We start from the raw sequence: 22,147 nt of genomic DNA on the forward strand, positions 1-22,147 counted from the left end.
TGTTCAAATAAAGGACCTAAATCCTCTTCTCTTACAAGACTGGCAGTGAGAGTCACCATCTCGTTAATCTAATTAGTAATCGTAACAATTTTCCAGCATTTAATAGGTAATAATGATCATCTTCCCAAGGGTTAGAGTAAAAAAATCATACCAAAGTTCTTTTTATTAAATTTCATTCTATAAAAGACTATACAATATCAAATATTACAAAACAAAAGCATGATATTTTCTCATGGTGCAACAAAACCAATTAGAGGTAGTCTTCTTGTACAAAAACCATTTTGATTGTTTTAGTATGCAAGAATTGTACATATTTCACTGTCCCTAAGGTACACTTTTTTGTGTAAAAAAAACTTACAAAGTTTAAAGGCAACAGTAGTTTCAGTTAGATCATTGTGAAAATATCCTATACTTCAAGCATTTTTCTATTAACAACTATGAAAATTCTTTACATGAAAAAAAATTCCTAAAGTCGATCATTTTAATAATCTGGTAAGTTTACAGGCTTGTTTACTAAGCATATCAGCGAAAAACTGATAAAACTCCAAATCTCAGGAAAACCTCCACTGCAAAAAAATCATCTTTACATTGTTGCATGGAATTTGCACATTTCATAGTACAGCATCTACAACCTTAAAGACCCTTCTGTTACCACTCCAGTAAGCACAATCATTGAAACTGACACTAAAGCAACTATAATAGTTCTGGGGGCATTTTTTTGTAATCAAGTTGAATCTGCAATCTTACCTTCCTTTGTTACACCAGCCGAAATGAAGTGATGCATAAATTTTTCATTAGTCAATTGTAGAAATTGCCAAAAATGAACAAATCACTGACAGAAGGCAAAATAATGCACCCAGTAATTTTCTACAATCCATGGCACATATCTACAGACTAGAGCTTTGTTTTCTGAGAACATGCCTTAAGTTAGTTAGTTCTACAGGACGTGTTACACCTGACGATTATAAAAGTTACAAAGAGGCTTGGATTCTCTCTAAATAAATAGTTACTAAAATAAATACAAAAATATTCGTTCTGTATTAATGAAAATACTGAAAAAGATTCAGAAAAGAAAACCATAAGTTGAAAAAGAATAGATCTAATTACAGAATTTTTTGAAAGACAAAAAATTGGCGCAATCGTTGATGACATTCCTATTTAAGTACAGCCTTCAGAACAAAAAAAATTATCGCACTATACAAACAAAACCATTTTTTGTAGTTTCTGAGTAGTTACCAACACAGCTGACTGGTACACAATAATGAAAAATAATAAAACAAAAGAGGAGCATCCTAAATCTCCCAGTCATTTCGAAACAAGTTCAGTGTGTGTGTCTCGGTAAACATCAGGCACAGACATAATCAACATTCTCATACATACACCCCTTTTAATTTTCATGATCGATACAAAAATACAAAACATTCAAATTACATGAGTAACAAACTAAAATTGTGTACACCATAAAATACCCCTTCTACTCCCAGGATAGAATAACCTGCCCCACCCCCCAAAAAAATTTCCCATCCATCTAAGAAATCTTAAAACAGAATTTATGAAGGTAATATTGGCTCAAATTTTCCATGCTCACCTGGGTATGTTCAAACGTAAAAAATGTCATGATAGTGTTTAGTCTTTTAAGAAACATGAATTCATCCCCATGAATGGTTTCCTGCAAAATCCAAGCACAGCCATTAAAAGGAATTTCCAGTGAGACTCTAGTAAAAAGATTGACAAATTAAGACCAAAACATAATGTGCAGATAATGATTTGATGTAAGAGCAAACTAAGGAAATCTGAACAGAAAAACTGGAGACAATGAAAGGAAAAGGATGCACATGTATAATGTATATATGGTAATATAGATAGCAATGGTAAAAATAAAGTGAGTATTTATACATTTCACTGAAAAAAGGTAGGCCGACTTCTCTATAAAAAAATAGTGCAAATGAAGTAACATGTTTATTCCATCATAATTTAACAAATGAAGTAACATGTGTATTCCATCATAATTTAACATTAAAAAAACTTATAGACTACAAAGATAAAACTGGCTTTACATATTAACAGTTAACAACTATGAAAGAGCACCAAGTGATCTTTAACTGTCCTGCAGAAAAAGGATCAGGATTCAACAGGAGAAAGACTCCAAATGAGCACAATTATTGCTCATTTTGGCATTTTGTCAATGATAAGATGCAAAGGTTTCTCTGAAGAAACAACCAAAAGCACACTGAAGCTTGTGACCTGCATAACAAGAACCAAGTCTTGTACAATAAACCTTTTCCAACCAAATGACAAATGGTACCAGAACAAATTTACTGCCTAAACCCTCATTATTGTACTATAGTACTGTATTACTAATACTATTCTATAACTTTTTTTTTTTTTTTTCAATTGCATTACCATCCAAGTGCACCCACAAAACATGCAAGTTCCCAATAACAAACTAGTCTGAATGTGCTAGGAGTTTATCCTGCTTATTACACAGAATACAAGGCTTTCCAGTGGGGTTGCAATAACTCAAAGGTTACGGAAGTGGAGGGAGAACAGAACAAAGTAAAAATTAACATAAAATTGATCTATCTTCCATTAATAAAATCTGAATCCAATACTTTTATAACTACACAGCAAAATACTGTATCTGAAATATTAGGAAGTCTAAGGATAAAATCTTGTGTACATATTTCCAATCACTCCTGCAGATTTTTATGAACTGATAAATGTCAGTGTTATTAGAATCCCTCATGTCACACGAAGATTGACTACTTTTTTCTAACCAAAATCTACCTTCAAATTAGAATAAATTTCCTCCAGTTATTTTATCCCTCATTCCCCGATCTCAAATCCAAGTACATACCTTTTTAGTGTGTTACATACTTCAGTATTGATACCCTAATGAAGCATCCACTTTTAAAACTGTCTAAAGCAAACAGTTAGGTACAGAAATAACTCAAAGTATTGTACCTCAGGGAAACTGACATCACAAGCTGTAAAAACTGTCATCCTAATTTTGTCAAAGATTGATTTAGTCAAACTGGCATTACAACAACAAGTCATAAATCATCTGCTGTATAGAATTTCCCATATGGTTTACTACATATTTAGAAAGACAAATATGTAGGGTCTTACAAAATGCTTGTTAAACTTTGTAGTGCTTACTACATTACAGCCTAGATCCACTATATTCCTTGAAAGGACCTACGCATGTGTGACATACATTACTGGAAAAGAAAGACACTTTCTATGGAATGAACTGAATCAAAAACTTCATGCTGGAATTCCATAAAACAGAAATTTGTGACATAACCACAATTGAAGTTCCTAACAATGAACTAAACAAGCTTAAAAACCTGACTTATATGCAAAATTCAAGCCTGTTTTGTTTTAATTAAAATTCAAAAGCTCTAATGAGAACCAAAATACCAAAACTGAAAACTTCACTTCATCAACCTCATGGAGTCAAGTTGGCATATTATCAACAATCCCTTTCTGAAAAGTTGCAAAATCTTATCATAATTAGCGGCCTTCCCTTTCGCATACAAATAAACTAGACAAAAAAATCTATCAGCTAGTTAGAAAAGGGCACTTTAGTAGCATTTAACACCAAAATAATACTTTAGGGCCCCAAGGGTTTGTAAAGACTGCAGCAAGGCAAGTCAATTTATCTTACTCTTTCATGAGGTAAAGGGTACCACATTGTATGCCATTCTTAAGAGGATACAAAGTTTTCTTTGAAAACCTGGTGTTTTGTTCCCTTCATTGTATCACTTGTTCAGTTTGGTCTCTTCACACTTACCTGTCCAACTTCTTTCAGTTTTACTGCATTCCAATTTAAGCTTTTCATTCAAGACCAAAATTCTTTCGGTGAGCCCTGAATCTACAAATGTGAATCTGTAGTCTCTTTCCAGTACAGTAATTAATGGCCATAATCATCTAATAGAACAATAGCAAATTTTAATTTACAATTAAAAAGAAACAGGAAGTGATAATTACAATTAACGTTCATGGGATCATACAAGCCTGTGGGATCCAGATTCTACTTGAATCTGCCCAATTCAAGATGGTTCACTTCATAACTTTCATTTAAGATACTGAAACTAAAATGTACTTTTGTACAAAATACAACTAACAATTACATCAATTCTGAGAAACCTTACTTCATATCCAAAGACAAAATAGCTCCAAGTTACTGCATGTGATGTGGAACTATCAGAACTATAACTGTGACATCTTCATGAAAAGGATAAATTTTTCCCAGCATTACTTGAACTTTGTCTAGTCAAGATATCCTTAAACAAAACTTAAAAAGCTAACAGCAATGAGAGAAATTCTGAATGTATATGACATTCCTTTAATGGCACTTGCCAAGCATTTTCCACAATACTTGGAAGTTTGTTAACTACCGTTTGTCATGACTCAAATTTACAATAGAAGGACTGATCTTGAAGACCGTCATCTCCAGAAAAAAAGTATCCAAACAAATCTAGGAAAAGCCTGTTTCCCTTCAAACTTTAAAGATCCTATTGACTCAACTGAAAAATTTTAGAGGCATAAGTATCAGTTGCTCTTCATTTAAAAACCCTGAAAATTCAACATCACAGCATGGTAATTATAATGTAGAAATATAATCCATAACATAAATTTTCACCAACTTGTGTACTTCACATTTCTCATTAGGGTTGTAACTTTTGTTTACTCTTAAATGAATTGCATACCTGTTACATTCATACGTTCTGCATGTAGAGAACTTGGTTCACTCAAATCTGTTGTCAAATAATTCAAGAGGCGATGTGTTGACAACAAAGTTCAATACACTAAGAAACAATGAACACTTCTTTCTCACTTAGAGACTGAAGAAAATCCATTTCAATTACCTGTACAACAAAGACGAATAAATTATTAAGTAAGAAGAATAACAAACTAAAGATGAAAAAATTCTAATAAAATTCTTTCCAATAATTAGGGACAGGGCTAATATTACGTATATGGAAAGAGGTTTTTTGACACAAGCTGATCAATGGCATAACAAACAAATCAGGACAGTCATAACTTCTAATCGGCAGCCACGGTGGGAGGCAAATTCTTGCCAACTGCGGCGAATAAATTTGAGGTAGCGGAGCAGGTAGAGAAGGAACGACGTCTCGTTTGAAACTAAGAGGTCTAAAAGAAAGTCATGTTCCAGATAAATGGTCCCTAAAAAGACCAGGAAGGTTGTGTGCGGATTGACACAAGCATGAAGTTTGGGCTGTTGCCTGCACACAAAAATTTCTATTTAATATTTGATAATAATTACTAACTACTGTAAAGTAACCAAGTCTACAAGTCTCATCACAACTACCTAGAACAATACTCAAGCTCTACAGCATTACTAGTTCAACTAAAGACTTAACAATAAAAATTTCATGCATCCAAATTATTAGCGAATATATTTTTCTCTCAAGTTATATATGTATCATAAAATAATTATTCCTATTCCTGCTCCAAATATTACTGTAAATGCTTTACCAATCCAACTCTACAAAGCAATATGCAACTAACTGTGGAAAGTAATGCATACCCATTTACTTTTAATATTCCTGAAAAGGAAAACACTATGTATTCCAACACTACCTATATAGTGAAAATAAATTAAAGTACATAATTTCTTGAAATGTATACATCTTACAGTTGCCTATGTGAATCCCTAGACCTGTGAAGATGTCTAATCCACACACCATTGATTCAACCAACCAGTCATCTTGGTCAGCAAAGAGTCGTACCATCCACTCTGCCATTGGAGCCTCAGGGTGGAATGGAAGTTTTGATTTGACAAAACTATCAACTTTGCGCATCGCTTCCCTTAGACTACGTTCTATAATGGCCATATCAACATCCTCTGATCCTGAACCTCCAGACCTGGAGGAGTTTTCTGAAGAAGAATCGCATCGTTTCCTCGACTGTCACTGCAATTGCTTTCAAAATGACTAACACTACTTTGTGAAAAATAGTGCGCTCACTCTGGTCAATTCCACTAACACTTCCGGAACTTGGTCCTAAACCGATATCCATTGCATTGGAGCTGTGGTTTGGTAATGTACTGTGTTCTGCTGGTCCTCCACAAGGCACACACTCCAACAACCTTCTATCTTTCACAGCACGGATGAGGAGGTGAGCCAAGTTACAGGGCTCCTCTGCTAATACGTCCTGGAGGGCCAGCGTACTCCCATAACACAAGACCTCATTATAAAGGACAAGCACTTTTCGCCACACTATTGTATGTGTGCGCCGAGTGAGAGGAGTCATAAGACGCTCTAGTCCTGAGTGAAATTCCTTTCTATCAGTCACAGAAAGATTAGCTTTGACGGACATTAAAGATTCCCAAAGTGTTAAAAAAGATACAATAACATGTTCTCTTTCAGTAGAAAATTCATTAATTAGCTGCATTAATCTAGACACTATAAAAGAAACCACTTGCAATCAAGCTTTTTAGTTGCCACATACTACTCAACTTCAGTAGCCCCTGTGAATTAGCTGGGGTTAAAGTTATCTTTGCACAATCTCCTGGCTGTCCTGTGTCAGCAGGCTCTGTTCCTTCCAACGGACGCTCATCTAAACCTTTCCACTCGATAACTCTCCTAACAACTTCAATTGAATGACCCATTTCAATGAGGTTGGTAGACATGGCAAGATTGTCTACTAATTTTTCCAACACAATTTCACTGGCACGGCCACGTAACATCAGCAAAAGCGAGGACAGGGCACGAGAAGACGAATAGCTCACGTACTTATCTTCCGAGGCCACGAAGCCAAAAAGAATGTCAAGAACGGCCCCTTCGTTATCTGCCCCCGCTGCAACCACCTCACTGATGCTGGAACATAAAACGCCTTGACTCTGCTGCCTGAGAGACACTTCAAAGAGAAGAGCGAGCATACTAATGTACAAAAGTGTTTCATCCCGAAGCTGTAACATGTGTGACACTTGGTGTGATGAAAAGCAGTCATTACAGACAGGCAGTGTGTGTGAAGGATGTTGGGAAGCTGCAGGGAACAGACACACTTTCGTATCAACTAGGCATGGATTACCTCCAAGTCCCTTCTTGGCAGCAGCTGCCCCCACTGTCATCCCCAGAGGGGGGCAATTTCACCCTTTTCTGCTGGGGTTCTACCATTTTAACATGATTCACAATGCTGTTCATTTCACACCTGCATGATTCCGATGCCTGTCTCGAGTTCTTGGGTGGACATGTACATGCACTGACACGTCTGAGAAATCCTCCATAGCACAACATTATGTAGCAGGGTTTCAGCTAGTACTATAATACTGTCACCTGGCTGACAGTATTCTGTGTCTGCAAGCATAGAATGGAAGTGGCAGGGTGTCATGATGTTTCCATTCAGCATTCATCTTCGGAGCTACTTTCATTTCCATGTGTTGGACTTTCACTGCAGGACAAGTGATGCCATGATCCTGTAAAATTTAAATATCTTTAGTTTCTCATACCATGAACATGAAACAATATTTCGGGTAAAAATAATCCATGGGAAACATTACTAAACACAAAATGATTACCTGGTACAGTAATAAGAAAATCTGGTTAACTAAAATTGTTTAGTGATGATAAAACTAGCAATATTCTTGTCCTCAGTTCATGCTTGTCCTCAGCATGGAACCAGTATTCCCGAAAAAAGGTGGGATAAAATGCTCTGCCAAAGATATTGCGGCAGAAATTGACATTTTAGCTAGGATAAAGCATACCTGAGGGAGTGGGAAAATCTTTACCAGAAATGGATGTCAAAGGTGCTGTAAGTCTAAGTCTAAGCAGATAAAACATAAATCATCATCCCAATTCTTTCATATCTGCACCTAATACATAGAAAATCAGAGGAACAGTCAATAAGGCATTGTGTGTTAAGCTTCTTCATCAATTACCCACAGGTTAAATGGGTGAGACCAATTTGAATATGGGATAGCATTACACCACTTTGGAATGAATCTCACTAGTACATACCCGTTTGCTTTAGTCATTGGACATATCTGATTCATTATCCAAAGCCTGCCATTTATTAATGATAATGAGTTTTAAAAAATCTTCAAATCATCCTGTCTGAATCGATTTCGGAAGAAATGTTCTTGATCTGCAACTTCCAGGCAGCAATGAAAACACCAAGTATTAAATCTAAATTCAGGTAGACAGAATAGGGAGACAGCAATATTCAGTGTTACTTAGGGCTCCAGGGGTCGGGCAAAAGCCCCTGGCCATGTAAGTGCATGGCACCCTGGTTAGGACGGTAGGGTCTGATTAGATCAGGACAGAATTTTAGGAATTGTTAGGATTTCTCACGCCTTCCCATCTCCCTACAATGCATCTGCTCCCTAAATTCAATAAAATTTATAGTAAGCTGTACAAATTAAACATAAGGAATACATTTATTATATTTCTCAAAATGCCTTGCTTGTCCACGCACTGAACTATTGACAATTATCCTGTCGAAAGGTCCAACACCATAAACCAAATAATTATCAATACTGTATAAAAAGAGCATGAAAACTGTATAAATATGTTATTGTTATAATACAATTAAGTTTGTTCATACTTACCTGGCAGATATATATATAGCTGTATTTCTGACGTCCAACAGAATTTCAAAACTCGCGGCACACGTAGTGGGCGGCCAGGTGGTAGTACCCATTCCCGCCGCTGGAAGGCGGATATCAGGAACCATTCCCATTTTCTGTTCATATTTATTCATGACCCTTGTCTCCTGAGGGGAGGAGGGTGGGCACTCTAATTATATATATCTGCCAGGTAAGTATGAACAAACTTAATTGTATTATAACAATAACATTTTGTTCATGAAACTTACCTGTCAGATATATATATAGCTGAATCCCACCTTCGGATGGTGGGTAGAGACAGACTAGGATTTTTAGGAAACTTAAATTAAATAAAAGATTAACTTATTGGTTCCTTACCTGATAGCAAAGTAGACTATGTGATTACTATCACTTAAAGCCTGCTTATGCTTATATCAGAGTTGCCAGCCAGGTTTGGACCTGTAGTGCTGGTGCACTCTGGATGCTCTGTCAACGGGGACGTGACCACAATGTGATAAGACCATCTAGCCAAACATATGGCAGTAACACAGCAACTGACCACCAAAAAACCCCTGACATTAACACTAAGGAATGGGAGATTTCCACAGAAGATCTCACCATCAACCAAAAACACAATAAACTAACCTAACTAAGCTAAGGGATAGGGAGAGAGCCACCTTCAGCCCCCAAAACTGTGTCTGCCAAAATGTAAGGTCCCAAAGAACTACAGTTCTCGTAAATCGTTCTCACATCCCGGAGTAATGTGAGGCGAATACGGAATTGCTCCTCCAGAAGGTGCTATCAAGAATATCTCTGATAGACATATTCCTTTGGAAGGCAAGAGAAGTAGCTACGGCTCTGACCTGTGAGCTTTCACTTTAAAAGAGGCTCATATCAGTCTTCTGGCAAGATGAATGAGCCTCTTTAATGACGTCCCTCAAGAAGAAAGCAACAGCGTTCTTCGACAACGGCAAATCTGGTCTCTTCACCGAGCACCAGAGAATACCTGAGGGACCTCTTATCTCTTTAGTCCTATTCACATAGAACTTGAGAGCCCTGACAGGGCACAGGCTCTCTCTGGTTCTTGACCCACGAGACTCGATATTCCTTTGATTTCAAAGCTCTTAGGCCAAGGATTAGACGGGTTCTCGTTCTTAGCCAAGAAAGATGGGTTCAACGAGCAGACAGCGTTTGACTCCCTTGAAGCCCACTAGGCTACTGAACGCTTGGATTTCACTAACTCTCTTCGCCGTCGCCAGAGAAGCTAGGAAAAGCGTTTTTCTCGTTAAGTCCCTTAGAGAAGCTTCATGGAGAGGCTCAAAGGGACTTAGCATCAGATGTTTCAACACCACATCTAGATTCCATGAGGGCGGTCTTGCCTGTGGAATCTTGGTGGTTTCGAACGACCTTAAGAGATCGTGCACATCCTTATTGTTGGAGAGGTCCAGTCCTCTGTGGCAAAAACGGCAGACAACATACTCCTATAACCCTTGATTGTAGGAACTGCCAATTTCTGCACATTTCTTAGATAGAGTAAGAAATCTGCTATCTGATTCACAGAGGTCGTGGAAGAGGAAATTCCTTCCTTTTTGCACCATGCCCTGAAGGAGGCCCACTTAGACTGGTAGACAGCTCTTGAAGAGGCTCTTCGAGCATTAGCGATTGCTCTCGCAGCTGCCTTTGAAAAGCCTCTCGCTCTGGCCAACTTTTCGATAGTCTGAACGCAGTCAGGGCCAGAGCGGAGAGGTTTTTGGTGAAACCTTTTGAAGTGAGGCTGTCTGAGTAGATCTCTCCTCCAGGGCAACGTTCTTGGGAAGTCCACAAGGAATGTCATGACCTCTGTGAACCACTCTCTTGCTGGCCACATTGGGGCAATCAGAGTCAACCTTGTCCCTTCTGAAGCTGCGAACTTCCTCATTACGTCCCCATGATCTTGAATGGGGGAAAGGCGTAAAGATCCAGGTCTGTCCAGTTCCAGAGCAACGCGTCCACTGCAATTGCCCCTGGATCCAGAACCGGGGAGCAATACAGAGGAAGCCTCTTCGTCCTTGATGTAGCGAACAGGTCTACTAGAGGACGTCCCCACAATCTCCATAATTGTTGACAGACTTCCTGGTGCAAGGTCCATTCTGTTGGTAGAATCTGATTTCGGCGACTGAGAAGGTCCGCCCTGACATTCTGAACCCCTGCCGAATCTTGTCAGGATCTTGATGCGCCTTGCGTCTGCCCATAGCAGAACTTCCTTCGCCAGGAGAAAAAGGGATCTGGAGCGAGTTCCTCCCTGATTCTTTAGATACGCAAGGGCTGTGGTACTGTCTGAGTTGACTTGAACAACCTTGCTTGACAGTTTGTCTTCGAAGAACTGCAGCGACAGGAATATCGCTGCCAGTTCCTTTACATTGATGTGCCAGGCTACCTGTTCCCCTCTCCAGGAGCCTGACACTTCCTCCCCCCCTAGTGTTGCTCCCCAACCGGAAATGGAAGCGTCTGAGAACAACACTAGGTCGGGGCTCAGAAGATTTAAGGAGAAGCCCTCTCGTAACTTCTGAGGGTCGAGCCACCATCTTAAGTGGACTTTTACCTTGTTGGAGATCCTTAGGATCGCATTCAGGTCCTCTTTCGATGTCCATTCTTCCGCAAGGAAAAATTGAAGAGGCTGAGGTGCAGTCTTCCCAGCGAGACAAACTTTTCTAGCGAGGAAATGGTGCCCAGCAGACTCATCCACTCCCTCACCGAACAAGTTTCTCTCTCTAGGAAGGCTGCGACTTTCTCTAACCCCGCCAGTCGCTGACGTTCCTGGGATGGAAACGCCCGAAAAAGCCACTGAATCCATCTGAATCCCCAGATACACGGGATGGACTGTGTCGGGGTCAGATGCGACTTTTCGGAGTTGACCCAAAAGACCCAGAGACTTTGCTAGGGCTAACGTAAACTGAAGGTCCTTCAGACACTTCTGCCTCGACGACGCTCTGATCAGCCAATCGTCGAGGTATAGGGATATCCTGATCCCTGACGAATGGAGCCACTTCGCTACATTCCTCATTATCATTGTGAAAACCATCGGGGCCGTGCTGAGACCGAAACAAAGGGCTCTGAATTGCCAAACCCTGTTGTCTAAGACGAATCTCAGGTACTTCCTTGAAAGAGGGTGGACGGGGACGTGGAAGTACGCGTCCTGCAGGTCCAGAGACACCATCCAGTCGCCAGGTCTCAAGGCTCCCAGCACCGACTGAGGCATCTCCATAGTTTGAACTTGATCTTTTCTACAAAAAGATTGAGCCATGCTCACATCCAGGACCGGGCGCCAACCTGACGACTGCTTCGGCACTAGGAAAATCCTGTTGTAGAAGCCCGGTGACCTTCTAGGTCCAAGACTTGTTCCACCGCTCTTTTTTCGACCATCTGGTCTAACAGATTGAAAAGAATACTTTTCTTCTCTCCCTGATAAGATGGAGAGAGGTCTCTGGGAGTTGATGTTAAAGGAGGAGGATGTAAAAAGGGGATCTTGTACCCCCGCTCTACTATCTTGAGAGTCCAAGGATCCGCCCCTCTCTGCCTCCAAGCCTCCGCAAAGAATTCCAGTCTGGCCCCGACTGGCGTCTGAAGGACGAGATCTTCATTTGCTGGTTTTGGGTTTGAATGAAGCTCTTCCTCTCGAAAAACCTCTCCCTCGAGGAGCTGCTCTCGAGGGGGGTGCCCCGCGAAAGGGTTTGACTTTCTTCGGGGGTTTGCTGAATGGTTGAAGTGGAAGGAACTGTTGGACGTCTTGAAGACTGAACCAAGAGGTCCTGGGTCGCCTTTTCTTGCAAACTCTTTGCAAGATCCTTTACCATAGCCTGGGGGAAGAGATGGTCCGAAAGAGGCGCAAAGAGCAATTCCGCTTTCTGAGCGGGAGATACCGACTTAGCGGTAAAATTGCAAAGAAGTGCTCTTTTCTTCAGGAAAGCAGTTCCAAAATGAGAAACTAGCTCCTCCGAACCATCCCTGACGGCCTTGTCCATACATGACAACACGCTGGACAGCTCCCCCAGACTGAGGAGAATCAGACTTCTAGACTGAAGATCTAAAACTCCCAGACACCAGTCTAGGAATTAAAAACATTTAGGGTGCGAAGCAGTCCCTTCAAGTGGTGGTCAGTCTCCACAGGAGTCCAGGACACCTTAGCAGACGATAAGAGAGACCTCCTCTGAGCGTCCACTAAACTGGAGAAGTCACCCAGAGCGGACGAAGGAACCTTTACTCCCACGTCCTCCTTGGTCTCATACCAAATTCCTCCTTTCCCGGCGAGTCTAGAGGGCGGATGGGCGAAAGTGGTCTTGCCCTGATCCTTCCTTCTAGACATAAAGTCTTGAAGCTTCTTAAACGCCCTCTTGGTCGACAGCGATGTCTTCATCTCTACGAATTCAGGGGTCTTAACGGTCTTGGAAGACGAAAGTTGAGAGGGAGGAGACCTAGGTGCTGCCGGCTGGAACTTCTCCCCGAAGGATGAACGTAACAGCCTAACAAGAACCTTGTAGTCCGAGACAGCTGACGCTACCGGCTGTTCTTCTTCGACGGAACTCCCTGGACTACTAAGTTCCCCTTCCTCCCTAAGAGGAACTGGAGAACGCCCATCAGGAGAGGGAGTACGTCCAGCAGTCTCAATCCTGAACAATGACTTCCGTTGGATGGAAGTACCCGCTACAGGATCGGAAACGCCCTTACGTCGATCCTTAGAAGGACGGACATCTTGTGAAAGAGGAGCGTCCTTAGAAGCAACGGGAACTGTCTTAACAGACACGTCCCTACGAGAGGAAGCGCGAGCTTCCTGACGAGAGGCGCCAAAAGCGTCCTGCTTAGCCAAGCAAGCGTCCTGTTGAGCGTCCTCAAAAGCGTCCTGCCTCGCTCGAAAAGCGTCCTGCTTCGAACGGCGAGCGTCCTGCGGAGCGTCCTCAAAGGCGTCCTGTCGATAACTCAAAGCGTCCTGCTTCGAACGCCGAGCGTCCTGCCGAGCGTCCTCAAAAGCGTCTTGTAGAGAGCGCAAAGCATCCTGCTTAGAACGCCGAGCGTCCTGCCGAGCGTCCTCAACAGCTCCCTGCCGAGAGCGCAAAGCGTCCTGCTTCGAACGCCGAGCGTCCTGGCGAGCGTCCTCTCCTGAGAGAGCGAAATCTACTCGGAGAACGAGAACGGTGACGATCCGGAGGAGGCGCGAGAGAGACGAGCGAGACGAGAGAGAATGAGGCTGCTTCGTCCTCTTGACGGGCAGCCGAACGTCCTTTCTACGCTTAGGCTCGACTGCTGCTGGGCGAGTCCTCTGAGCCATCAGCGACGTAATCTGGTCCTGAAGGGACACTAGGATATCCTTCGTAGGTGATGAAGGAGCATAAGAAGGGGCAGGACTGAGCCTGCGAGAAGGCGAGGGGCGGACGGGGGGACGCCTCCCTTCCTTCTAGGCAGGTACAGCTATCTGCCTCTCAGGTGAACACGCCTGTGCGTGGAAACCAACGTCCTCGTCGGTAGAAAGCCTTCCTCTCTTCTGAGGAGGAAAAGCGCATAAGCGTCCTCTGACGAAAGTGGAGACATAGGACGTGAAGCGTCCTCAAAGCGAAAGGTCCTTTTCAACGGACGCGAGTCTCTCCGAGCGCTCCACCCCTTGCGCGGAGGACGCTTCGGAGGACGAAAAGCAATCTTTCAGACACGCGCTCGTGCGCGCTCCTTGGCAGCCTGGGATTTAGCAACAAGGCCTGCCGAAGGGACGCCAGATCGGTGGGGAGCCCCCGTAACCCTCTGCGGCTTTCGACATACCCACTCCCTGAGTCCTGGGAGTCCGATAGAGGTCTAGGCCTAGAGGCATTATGGGGCCGATCTGACGCCCCCTCCACACTCCGGGGCGGGGCACTAACACAAACTTTCACAGGGCCAGTTTCTAGGGCCAAAACCTTAGATTCGAGAGCACGAATAGACTCTATAGAGAAAGGGTGTTACCTTCTCCAGACACAGCACTGGGGCCCGAAGCAACAAACAGGATTAGGTTGAGCAAAATCTACTGGTGTTAGAGGAGGAGAAATGTTACTATCCTTACCTTTAGTAGAACTGCCTTGGAGGAAGACCTCCTGACTCTATCGCGCTCCAATTTACGTCGATAGGTCTCATACATCTCCATTTATCATCATCCAATCCTTACATTCATTGCACCGATCATCAACCATGCAAACATGCCCCCTGCAATCCATACAAACTGTGTGAGGATCAACTGAAGGTTTAAGAAGCCTCACCTTACATTCACTCCTCACACACACTCTGAAACTTCCAGTACTTGATCCCGACATCATGTACACAGAAAAGCCAATCCAAAATCAAAAACCAATCCACTATTACGCGTGCCAATCCAACAATCAGAAGTCGATACCAAAAGTCAATCCAGATAATATAAGCGAGATAATCAAAAACCCTAGACGGAGGTACTGTAAACAGTTGTTTGCAGCACCGGCGACAGAAAAAATATGAACAGAAAATGGGAATGGTTTCCTGATATCCGCCTCCCAGCGGCGGGAATGGGTACTACCACCTGGCCGCCCCCCCACTACGTGTGCCGCGAGTTTTGAAATTCTGTCGGACGTCAGAAAATACAGCTATATATATATCTGACAGGTAAGTTTCATGAACAAAATATGCAATTACTGATCATAATACAGTATGGGTCTATATTTCTTTGAGATACACACAGGTTTTCAATGATAACTTTGTTTTGTTACAGCTACTGACAACAAGTAAGCAGCGTTAGATGTAGCCTCTGGTGTGGCATGTGAGAGTGGATTACCCAGAATGGTATCAATATAATCATAGATTAACGACAAAATGAAAACCTTTAAATGCTTAGTTAGTCTTGAGGGAATGCCCACTTCAACTCTCTCTACGCCTTTTTGTACTATGATATGTCATCAGATTTCCTCAACTACTTGAAACTTGCAAACAAACAAGACATATCTTTTTATTTAAAAAGATTACTGTAGTATCTCATTCACGGTCCTTAAAAAGATTATTGTAGTATCTTGTTCACGGTACAAGTACAAACTTTCTACCTCTTTTCAGGAAGTTGTAGCAACGCATATACTTTACTGTATCATGGATTCCAGTATTAAATAAATATTAAATGGTGCAACACAGCACATGGACTAACTGGTGACAGTTGGTGAACTGTAATGCTGAATACTGTATCTCCCAGACAGCTACTAACTGGCTGCAAAAATGAATGGTTAACAAAAAAATTAACCTTGTTTGTTCTGCAAACAAAAATTCAACATATATTTCTTTCATGTTCATTTTCATATTACATATAGATGATGTCTAATATGGCATATAATTACTCTTTCTTTTTTTTTTCTTTTTTTTTTAATCTTTTAAGGATGACCACTTGTTAGATGGTCACAGGAAATGATGAACAGAGAAATGTTTAGATAAGCAATGGCTATAGACTTTGGTACATCAACATATTCCTCCTGCCTAAGAAGTATCAAAGCAAAGATGTGGAAATGATTCATTGAAAGGAGAACCGACTGTATTTATCATAATGATAAATACAGTGATTTTCTTTGATATTGGACATTCCTCTGCCTAAAAAAAAAAAAAAAAAAAAAAAAAAAAAAAAAAAAAAAAAAAAAAAGGTTAAAAAAAAAAAAAAAGGCCTCTGCTTACAACATCTGAAAGCCTGAGAACATGCAAAGCAAGGCCCAGAAGCAATACACCATGCTCATGGTATAAGGCAATTTTCATATACTGTACCACAGAATTTTACACACAAAAATAAGACATATCAAACTGATATTTACCCTTTCCAGGACCAAAATGCATATATTATTCATACACTAAAGACATGAAGGATGACATACCTTATAATCATCAGCACTAACCTAAAAGGCAGTCATGTTTTTGCAAACAGATTTATTGACAAATATGATGACAGAGCTGCTAAATATTGTGCTTTCCAACAGCAGCCAAGCTCCGTCAGAAGAAAAATCTTCTATTCTCAGGTTATTGTTGGCCTCAGCATAAAATTCTAACAATTCTATTTCATTGGACATACTACCCTGAAGATTATCAACTTAAAAGGATTTGGCAATCAAATTCTTAAAGGGGCTACCTGACCTACTCAAATGATAGTCAAGTGTTGCCATCAACAAAAATGGAGGTGATGTGCTACCAAACAGCACACTAGCAAATCTATAAGTGTCTAAACCTGCTTCTGGGTTCTGTCGATCTTGGAACCACAGAAACCTGACAAAATCTCTATCAACATTCTGCAGACCTACCCGCAAAAAGGCCTTGCTAATATCTGCACAAAATGCAAAATCATTGACTCTAAACTTTAACAAAACATCACCTAACTTCTCTGTCAGGGAGGGTCCCTTGATTAAACCATCATTGAGAGAAGGATTATCCTTTCCATCTCAAGCACTGCAGTTATACACTATCCTTAAGGGGGTAGTGTCTGAATCTTTAAGCACCCCATGATGCGAAATATAATGTGTATTAGCACCAGCTACTGCATCAGGAACTTTCTCAATAAATTTCTGTTTTAACTGATCCTGGATGATATTATGGTATGCATCCAAATGTCCAGGAACCTTAGATAAATTTTTCCTTAATGTATGAACTTGGCCTAAAGCCTTTCTACAGTTGTTGGGCAAAAGAGGGCAATTTTCTTTCCAGGGAAGGTGAACAAAATACTGTCCATTTTGATACTCATCACTATTGACATAACTTTTGTAGACACAATCATCTTCTACAGATGGGGCAGTTGGAGATTGATGCCTATCGATTCTAATTCCCATAATTCATGAACTTGTTCATTATTCTCTACAATTAAATCACTAACATGAAGAGGAGAGATATTAGCAGTTAATCTGCAAACAACAACATTTGTCTTAACGGAAGTTTCCAGGTTATTGGAAAATTGTGAGGAAATCCTACCAAATGGAATGTAACCACCAGGTGTCTCAAACAATCTAACACCTTCATACTTGGTAACACCACCAACAAAATCAGCAAAATAATCAGAACCCACCATTAATTCAATCCCTGAGACAGTGTCCACAATTATAACTCTCATCTTCTTAATCCTCCTACCGAGAGAAACTAGAGGTGTCACAATATCAAATTGTCCCTCCTTTGGCTGGGACTGAAAACCTTGCAAAACAAGTTGTTGACTCTCAACAGTCTTTAGCTGTAGTGCCGTAGCTAACTTGGAAGTAATAAATGAAATCTGCGATCCAGGATCGAAAAAGCAGCGAACATACTGTGACTTGGAATTATCATTATTAGATACCTTGACCTGAGCCGTAGCTAAAGCAGAAGAATATTTGGACCCAGCACTCTTTGTACTTGAAACTACACTCTTAACTTCAATGTTTGTAGTACTGTTGATTTGCTTATCTGACTTTACAGTACCATCTGATTTTACCTCACTTTGCAACTTGCCTCCAAAATTGCTGTAACAAAAAACTTCATTATGATTAGTCTTATTGTTTATTTCTTAAACATCTAGAACACCGTCCCATATCTATCAGCCTACTTCTTCGGGAAGTTGCATCAGCATACTTTGAGCATCGTCTGGCTCTGTGACTATCTGATGAACACAATAAACATTGGTTTTTAGAAGATGTTGCTTCAACTGAATAAGTTCCAATCTGAGTCTTAGCTGTAAATACCTGCCGTGTCTGGTTGAAGGATTTCACTTTATCTCAAACTTGAGATTTGCCACTATCCTGTGGAAATTTATCACTATCAGACTGTAATTTGCTACTGTTTGGCATCCTATCAAGAAATTCAAGGTGGTCGGCAAGACCTGTGCTGATTTGATCAACTGTAAAATATTTAGTCTGAAATTTCTGAAAAATGAACATCTCTGCCTCTGTAGGCAACTTGCTCTGTAACATAACAGCAATAAGCCAATGGGAAGACTGTAAATCAGTAACATAGTGTTGAAGAGTCTTCATAATTCTTTCAAAATCCAGCTTAAACTTCCTTAGCAGTATTCTTAGGCTTAACCATATTGAACAACTGAAGCACTAATGTTTGTTTTACTTTCTCTGGGTTAGCAAATCTATCTTGCAAAGCTGCAATAGCATCATCATAGTCTTGGTCTGTGACCTAAAATCCTAAGACAACTAACAATGCTTTACCTTTCAAACAGGACTTAAGGTGTGTCATTTTCAATACCTTGTCCATATCCTTACGATCATGAACTAATGAACGGAAACTGTCCCACCAAGTTTGCCATTCTTCTACCCTTCCATCAAAGCTGTTAATCTTTACCTTAGGTAAACGTACCCTGGCACTCTGTTGTGTTGGAACAGGATTGGAAATTCTAGGAACTGCACTCTGTAGTTGATCTAAAACATCAAATAATTTATTGGTCTCTGTATAATACAAAACTTCATATTGAGCATGATTCTTCTCAAGTGCATCAAACTCATCATCACTCAAAGAATCTCTTTCGGAGATATATTGATCCCATACCTCAAAATATTTGTTCCAACGCTTTTGTAACGTTTCCACCTTGGATTTTACAGTCATCAAAGTTGGACTAGCTACACCAATAGCTGCTGTAGCAATATGTAGTGCTCTAGTAACAGCTCCCTCGAACCCATTACGCGAGTGATCAGTTATCTTGAAATTTGCCATGATACAGCTTAATTAACAAAATATGATTCACTAGCAAATTATAATTTCAATATAGATCATAAATAAATTTCAGATACTTGTCAGCAACAGCAAATTACTGGCTGTAAAGTAGTCAAATCAGTAGGCAAACCAAGAGCTAAAACTAAGAGGCTAAACAAGCCAAACCAAAAGGCTAACAAAGCCAACAGCAAAGGTGACCATACAGTCAAAATGGGCTAAAAGCCAAATCCAAAGGCTGTTACAAATAGCCAAAAACCTTGGGCTAGCCTAGGCAAATTCCACAAATAAATGTGCAGCTGACAACATAGTTCAAATAAAGTTAAGCTCAAACTCACTAGGCCACCCTAAATAAACTGTAATACACAAATACACTAACTTGGAAATAAATGTTAACATAAATTCCAAAATGGTTACCTAGCTAATAGGGTAAAACACCACAGCAGGCCAACCCTCATCACGGTGGACGGGTCTTCACTCGATATTTAATTGGTGAAACAAGAATACAATTGCAACTCTAAGCATACCATTTAAAAGACTGAAGTTTCGTCAACATAATGTGATATATGAAAGCCCCATACGAACTAAAATAAGCATGTGAGCTCTTCGTAAAATATGTTTTCAAGGCAGTTTTGAAATCCAATATGGCGGCTACGTTTTGCATGGAAGGTTCTGATCAGTGACGGCCACCATCTTTCCCCAGCCTTCCCAGCACTCATTTGAACAATGTTAGCGTATATATGTAACGTTTATTGATCTTACTCAAGATTGCAGTTGTAATCAGCACAATAAAACAACATTTTGTTGCCTATATTAGTGAAAGTATGAAACTTGTTATTCCCGGGGTTGGTTTATGGTTTGAACTGAATTCATTCTTACCTTGTAATCGGTGGTTTTTATCCTTACTGCCATCGCAACTGAAAATCCACAGTGCTTATTTGATTGTTATTATACACATTTTGGTCTCAGTTCACTCCACATTGCACTTTAAACCCGTTGCTGTTCCTGGTTTCTAAGCGCGCGCCACAAACACAGTTACGAACAGCAGACGATGACAGACGACGAAACTGCAAAGTTTTATTCCCTAAATTGTTTACTTTACTCGTTATTTAGTTTAAATTTACTTTGTTATTTAAAAATTTTGATTTAATTCATGTATATTTATCCACCCTTTTTTTGCAACCAAATTACCCCGAAAAATTACAGATATTTCTAAAGTAGATACAATCAAATGTTTCTAACGTTTTCGTACATCTGGCTGCCGAAAACCATAGAGGAACGATTACGGATACGTGCATAGAGGAACGACTACGGATAACTGAATTATATACATTTTTTATTTTTTTTGCTTTTTTTGTTTTTGCTAGCACTTTCATGATTTCAGTCTATATTAGTATTTTGAATTTCTTTAATAATCGTATGCCAGAAATAAATGTAACCTTTAATGTTTGCATGCTTTAATGTTTGCATGCTAAGAATGGCAAAATCATCGTTGCCACATTAGTGGAGGCTTCACACATACACCATTTCATTATTATAAACTGTTTCCATGAATTCTAGTTGTCATAGTAATGCAATAATGATAAAATTGCTTTAATATCTATTTATATATACTTCCAATACATAGCCTAATTTCACCAATTTCCACATTTTGTGTAAAGTCTTATACCCAGTTTGGAGGGTCAACAAAAAACCGAATGGCAAACAGAGAGAGAGAGAGAGAGAGAGAGAGAGAAAGGAAGGCACAGGAACAGAGAAGGAAAGGGGTGGCGATGGAAGGGGGGGGGGGGGGGGGGGGGGGGGGGGGGGGGGGGGGGGGGTAGGTGGAGCTTTTTACGTGTGTTCATATCCATTTCTGCATAATGGAGTTTTTGTCTCTTGGTACAAGGACAAGTGTCGTTATTCTTTACGATTAGTGATTCACGATACCCTTATAAATTACGGCACTGGGTGTAATGCACTATAGCAAAATCTCGTTCTGTTACGAGTGTTCGTTACAGAAATAGGTATTGCCCAAAACGTGCTTGCACTGTCTCTGAAACCCATACTAGACATGCTGCTTAGTTGTCAATCAAGTTTTTATAACCAAGTATTTTTTTACAAGCTAGCTATTGAATAAATTTGTATTTTTCTGTCAAAACATATGCCCCTCAATGCTAACTTTCCTCTTTTAACGACTTTCTGGTCATTGCAAATTCGGCCCCATAATTTCTTATGGTGCGAAAACAGACAGAGGCCCAGGGACCAAAAACGATTGCGTCACACTACGGCGGTAATCCGGCAGTAAAACATCTTCATATATCCAAAAAGTAAATAATAAAGATATAATATGCGCATTACGATTATAACAATTACATGAATAGCTGATAACAATTTGCATGAATAACTGGTAAACTGTTCTGCAAGACAGTTGAGTATAGCAATTATTTACAATAGGTACGAAAGTCAGATGTCGTGACGTCATAATACAGAACTTAAAAGAACGTTCTAATTCAGAAATATAATTACTTAAATTTGAGTCAGAGTCAGTGGCGGACTGGGTCTAAAAATTGTGGTTGCCAGGTGACAAAAGGGCTCCCTACTCCAACCCTCAGCCACAATACTATAGTAAGAGTTTACATGAAAAATACGTAAAATATTTGAAAATGCACAAGTGGAAACACAGAAGATAAATCATTGGAACATATATTTTTCACTAATATGTGTAAATACCAGACATATGATTGGTAGTGTAAAGTAATACCAAATATAGATACATAATTGCTTGGTTGAATTTCTAATCAAAAGTTTAATGACATGTAGAGTAGTGTTATTCTGAAATGTTTGCAAACTAAAAATGGAAAGAAAATTAAAGATCGTCAATGAAATATCAAGAAAATACTAACAAGGGAGTGTTATTTTTTTTTCAAATAA

At 40.2% G+C, this 22,147-nt stretch overlaps 1 pseudogene; it reads right to left on the bottom strand.

The window, feature by feature from the left end:
• Positions 1-229: 229 nt before the first annotated feature.
• LOC135217021 (protein lines-like) lies at positions 230-8,000 on the bottom strand (annotated as a pseudogene).
• Between the last annotated feature and the right edge of the window lie 14,147 nt (positions 8,001-22,147).

Source organism: Macrobrachium nipponense, chromosome 7, assembly GCF_015104395.2.
Source record: "Macrobrachium nipponense isolate FS-2020 chromosome 7, ASM1510439v2, whole genome shotgun sequence".
Classification (NCBI taxonomy): domain Eukaryota; kingdom Metazoa; phylum Arthropoda; class Malacostraca; order Decapoda; family Palaemonidae; genus Macrobrachium; species Macrobrachium nipponense.